Genomic DNA, 6,618 nt, shown 5'->3' with positions numbered 1-6,618 from the left:
TTTGATATGTGGGTGGACCAGCGCTTGGGTACTTGTTGGGGAACGTCGCATGGGAAACAAAAATTTTCCTACGCGCACGAAGACCTATCATGGTGATGTCCATCTACGAGAGGGGATGAGTGATCTACGTACCCTTGTAGATCGTACAGCAGAAGCGTTAGTGAACACGGTTGATGTAGTGGAACGTCCTCACGTACCTCGATCCGCCCCGCAAACAATCCCGCGATCAGTCCCACGATCTAGTACCGAACGGACGGCACCTCCGCGTTCAGCACACGTACAGCTCGACGATGATCTCGGCCTTCTTGATCCAGCAAGAGAGACGGAGAGGTAGAAGAGTTCTCCGGCAGCGTGACGGCGCTCCGGAGGTTGGTGATGACCTTGTCTCAGCAGGGCTCCGCCCGAGCTCCGCAAAAACGCGATCTAGAGGAAAAACCGTGGAGGTATGTGGTCGGGCTGCCGTGGAAAAGTCGGCTCAAATCAGCCCTAAAACCTCCGTATATATAGGTGGGAGGGAGGGGACCTTGCCTTGGGGCTCAAGGAGCCCCAAGGGGGTCGGCCGAGTCCAAGGGGGGAGGACTCCCCCCCCAAACCGAGTTGGACTTGGTTTGGTGGGAGGGAGTCCCCCTTCCTTCCCACCTCCTCCTTTTTTTTTCTCTTGATTTTCTCTTCTTGGCGCATAGAGCCCTTTTGGGCTGTCCCACCAGCCCACTAAGGGCTGGTGTGCCACCCTCAAGGCCTATGGGCTTCCCCGGGGTGGGTTGCCCCCCCGGTGAACTCCCGGAACCCATTCGTCATTCCCGGTACATTCCCGGTAACTCCGAAAACCTTCCGGTAATCAAATGAGGTCATCCTATATATCAATCTTCGTTTCCGGACTATTCCGGAAACCCTCATGACGTCTGTGATCTCATACGAGACTCCGAACAACATTCGGTAACCAACCATATAACTCAAATACGCATAAAACAACGTCGAACCTTAAGTGTGCAGACCCTGCGGGTTCGAGAACTATGTAGACATGACCCGAGAGACTCCTCGGTCAATATCCAATAGCGGGACCTGGATGCCCATATTGGATCCTACATATTCTACGAAGATCTTATCATTTGAACCTCAGTGCCAAGGATTCATATAATCCCGTATGTCATTCCCTTTGTCCTTCGGTATGTTACTTGCCCGAGATTCGATCGTCAGTATCTGCATACCTATTTCAATCTCGTTTACCGGCAAGTCTCTTTACTCGTTCCGTAATACAAGATCCCGCAACTTACACTAAGTTACATTGCTTGCAAGGCTTGTGTGTGATGTTGTATTACCGAGTGGGCCTCGAGATACCTCTCCGTCACACGGAGTGACAAATCCCAGTCTTGTTCCATACTAACTCAACGAACACCTTCGGAGATACATGTAGAGCATCTTTATAGTCACCCAGTTACGTTGCGACGTTTGATACACACAAAGCATTCCTTCGGTGTCCGTGAGTTATATGATCTCATGGTCATAGGAACAAATACTTGACACGCAGAAAACAATAGCAACAAAATGACACGATCAACATGCTACGTCTATTAGTTTGGGTCTAGTCCATCACATGATTCTCCTAATGATGTGATCCCGTTATCAAGTGACACACTTGCCTATGGCCAGGAAACCTTGACCATCTTTGATCAACGAGCTAGTCAACTAGAGGCTTACTAGGGACAGTTTTTGTCTATGTATCCACACAAGTATTGTGTTTCCAATCAATACAATTATAGCATGGATAATAAACGATTATCATGAACTAAGAAATATAATAATAACTAATTTTTATTGCCTCTAGGGCATATTTCCAACAGTACTACCCTTACATGGAGAAGCATCCCACTTATGATTAACCCCTCTCGCAAGCATCCGCAACTACGAAAGAAAATTAAGACAAAGTCTAACCATAGCATTAAACTAGTGGATCCAAATCAGCCCCTTACGAAACAACACATAAACTAGTGTTTAAGCTTCTGTCACTCTAGCAACCCATCATCTACTTACTACTTCTCAATGCCTTCCTCTAGGCCCAAATAATGGTGAAGTGTTATGTAGTTGACGTTCACATAACACCACTAGAGGAAAAGCAACATACAACACATCAAAATATCGAACGAATACCAAATTCACGTGACTACTTATAGCAAGACTTATCCCATGTCCTCAGGAACAAAAGTAGCTACTCACAAAGCATAATCATATTCATGACCAGAGAGGTAACGAGTAGCGTCAAGGATCTGAACATAAACTCTTCCACCAAGTAATCCAACTAGCATCCACTACAAAGAGTAATTGACACTACTAGCAACCTTACAAGTACCAATCGGAGTCGCGAGACGGAGATTGGTTACAAGAGATGAACTAGGGTTTGGAGATGAGATGGTGCTGATGAAGATGTTGATGGTGATGAGTACCCTCCGATGAGAGGAGTGTTGGTGATGACGGTGGCGACGATTTCCCCCTCCAGGAGGGAAGTTTCCCCGGCAGGATCGTCCTGCCAGAGCTCTAGATTGGTTCTGCTCAAGTTCCGCCTCGTGGCGGCGGTGAATCCTCCTAAATGCCTCCTCTCGATTTTTTCCAGACCAAAATCCTTCTTGAAGCAAAAAGGGGGAACCAGATGGCCAATTGGGAGCTCACAAGCCCCCTAGGCGCGGCCAGGGGGGTGGCCGCGCCTAGCAGGCTTGTGCCCCCCTACTGGCGCCCCTCCGGCACTTCTTCGGCCCAGTATTTTTTATAAATCCCAAAAAAATCCATGTTGATTTTCACAGCTTTTGGAGTTGCGCAGAATAGGCATCTCAAACTTGCTCCTTTTTTGGCCAGAATTCCAGTTGCCGGCATTCTCCCTATTCATGTAAACCTTGCAAAATAAGAGAGAAAAGGCATACGTATTGTACCGTGAAGTGTAATAACAGCCCAAAAAGCGATAAATATCAACATGAAAGTATGATGCAAAATGGACGTATCAACTCGCCAAGCTTAGACCTCGCTTGTCCTCATGCGAAAGCCAAGCTCAATAAATATGCCCACATGTTTAGGGAGACAGGTGTCGACAAAACAAAATACGAACATGAAGGCATCATGATCATGATTAGAACAACAATACCACCATATAATCTCTCATGCTAAAGTGACAATTCCTTCACAAAGTAAAGCATGGATCAAGAACCTTACCGAGAATCAACAACCGCTAGCCTTTAGTCATCGAAGCAATTGCAATTTATCACAACATCAGAAAGAGTCAAATAAGAGCTTGTAAAGCAAATCCACATACTCAATCATCCTTTCGTTCTCTACAATTGCTACAACTCACGTGGTACTCATGAGATCAAAGTTTCAGTCGGACACAGAGAAAGATAGGGGCTTATAGTTTCGCTTCCCAACCATTTACCTCAAGGGTAATGTCAACAATAATAATTCATGAACACTTACTTCCAAGTCTACATATGAATATAGATCTTTCCCTAGCATATGACGTTAGCCAAGATAAAGGCGAAATAAGGAATTGGTGAAGATCGCCATGACTCTTTCAGGGAAAAAAAGTGAAGGTACAAGATAGACCCTTCGTAGAGGGAAGCAGAGGTTGTCATGCGCTTTTGAGGTTTGGATGCGTGTCCTCTTAGTGTGGAGGAACGTTACTTTATATTGCCTCCTGTGATATAGAACTTTATTATGCAGTCTGTCGCTTTTATGTCTTCCTCATCACAGGTTCGTACAAAGTTTATTTTCCACACACTAATAGATCATACATATTAGGGAGCAACTTTTATTGTTTGCACCGATGACAACTTACTTGAGGGATCTTATTCAATCCATAGGTAGGTATGGTGGACTCTCATGGCAAAACTGGGTTGAAGGTTTGTGGATGCACAAGTAGTATCTCTACTTGGTGCAGGAGTTTTGGCTAATATGAGGTGGAAGCAATCGTCACATGCTAAGGGATCTCTAGTCATATAACATTGTTCGGAACCAAGCAAACACAATTCAGTATGTTGTCTTCCTTGTCCAACATCTACTTCTAAGCATGCAATAGTGTAGTGAGTGTTCACAATCATAGATGGTGTCAAAGATGATATATTTATATGTGAACCTCTCTTTCTTTATCACTTCCTATTAATTGCAACAATGACAAAGGTCTACGTTTGTCTACCCTCAACAAGTTTCAATCATCATTATTTTTATATGTGAATCCATCACTTCCCATAAGATCATTACATGATCTTTCATGCTTTTGTTCTTTTCTCATTCTTTTGATCATGGCAAGAGGCAAAGCCCTCAACTAAGACACTCTTTATTATATGGCTCACGAGCTCGAATACATCGGGGGTGACACAAAGCAAAACTCAAGACTAAAACACTAAGACTTTTATTCTACTAGAGAAAGCGAAAACTAAAAAGGAACAAACTAAAACAAAGGTAAAGGCAAAAGATGTGATGGTGATACGATACCGGGGCAACTCCCCCAAGCTTGGCACAAGCCAAGGGGATTGCGCTTACCCTTGCTCAGTTGTCTTCCTTTGGAGGTGATGGTGGTGGAGTTGTTGCAACATAGGTTTGATTCTCTGTCTTCCAAGGCATAGGTGCTCCATCATGGAAAGATGACCAAGTCTTTGGAATCCTCAAATCTGCAGCAACCGTATTGATTTAAATCTATCCTCATACTCACAGTTTTGGTTCTGCAGGTCATAGATCTGGGCTTGGAGGTGATCAATTCTGTCATAGAGCCTCGATAGGTACTTCCCGATGTCATTGGCATTGATCTTGTGCTTGTTGGTGAACTCCGTGATCATCATGTGGTTGGCGTTGAGTCCACGCTCCACCATCCCTTGGCACTTGAAGACATGTTGCTCCATTGCTTCGAGCCTCACCTCCACGCTTCCGGTCTTCTTGGGCCCCTCAACATCACGGATGTGCAACATCCCCTCACGCATCTTGATAGATTGAGGGCGGTGTAGCACTCCCGCGAGGTAGGGATTGATGACCTTCTCGAAGATCTTATCCTTCGGAGCTTTTGGGGATGTCATAGCGATCTAGATCTGTAGCACAAACAAGCTCGAAACAAAAACAGAGGAAATTCGCGTGATACGAGGGTCAGACCTTTTGGGAGAATATATAATGATTTTTTTCGACCAGAAGGAGTACTCCGCAAGAAAACGGAATGCGGGAGGCACACGAGGTGTCCACAAGCCCCCAGGCGCGGCCAGGACGGTGGCCCACTCCTGGCAGGCTTGTCGCCTCCTCGTGCGCTTTCCGGACTACTTCAAATTTTTCTATTTTTATAAATACTCCAAAACGGAGAAAAATTCCTACTGGAAAAGTTTTGGAGTCTGTTTACTTACCAGAACACATACCTCTTCGTTTTCGGAGTCTGAAACAGGCTGATAAATATCCCTTAGGTATTCCTCCGGAGTTATGGTATTGATAATATTGCTTTCAACATTTATGGGAGTACCTGAGGTATAATGCTTGATTCTCTGCCCATTTACCACTCTCGGCCAATTACCTTCCGTGTTGTTGATCTTGATGGCACCGGAACGATATACTTCCTCAACAATATAGGGACCTTTCCATTTAGAGAGAAGCTTGCCTGCAAATTTTTTTAAACGAGAATTATATAGCAAGCCATAATCACCTACATTGAACTCACGTTTCTATATCCTTTTATCATGCCACCTTTTAACCATTTCTTTGAACAACTTGGCATTTTCATATGCCTGAGTTCTCCATTCATCAAGCAAGCTAATATCAAATAACCTCTTCTCACCAGCAAGTTTCAAATCAAAGTTGAGCTCTTTGATTGCCCAATAAGCTTTATGCTCTAGCTCAAGAGGTAAATGACATGCTTTACCATACACCATTTTGTACGGGGACATGCCCATGGGATTCTTATAGGCAAATCTATAAGCCCATAGTGCATCATCGAGCTTCTTAGACCAATTCTTTCTAGACCTGTCGACAGTCTTTTGCAGAATTAGTTTAATCTATCTATTGCTTAGCTCTACTTGACCACTGGACTAAGGGTGATAGGGAGACACAATTATATGGTTGACATCGTACTTAGCAAGCATTTTACGGAAAGCAACATGAATGAAATGTGAACCACCGTCGGTCATTAGATATCTAGGGATTCCAAATCTAGGGAAAATAACTTCTTTAAGCATCCTGATAGAGGTGTTGTGATCAACACTACTAGTGGGGATAGCTTCTACCCACTTAGTGACGTAATCAACAGCAACTAGGATATGAGTATACCCGTTGGATTTTGGAAAAGGTCCCATATAACCAAAGCCCCAAACATCAAATGGTTCAATGACAAGTGAATAGTTCATAGGAATTTCCTGACGTTTACCAATATTACCTATTCTTTGACATTCGTCACAAGACAAGACAAACTTACGGGCATCCTTGAAGAGAGTGGGCCAATAGAAACCTTATTGCAATACCTTGTGTGCAATTCTATCTCCTGCATGGTGTCCTCCGTAGGCCTGGGAGTGACACTTCTGTAGGATCTGTCCCTATTCATGTTCAGGTACACTACGTCTAATAACACCATTTACTCCTTCCTTATAAAGGTGAGGATCATCCCAACAGTAA

This window comes from Hordeum vulgare, chromosome 3H (genome assembly GCF_904849725.1).
Source record: "Hordeum vulgare subsp. vulgare chromosome 3H, MorexV3_pseudomolecules_assembly, whole genome shotgun sequence".
Taxonomy (NCBI): domain Eukaryota; kingdom Viridiplantae; phylum Streptophyta; class Magnoliopsida; order Poales; family Poaceae; genus Hordeum; species Hordeum vulgare.
The sequence above is the reverse complement of the archived record's forward strand: the minus strand, read 5'-3'. Positions refer to the sequence as shown.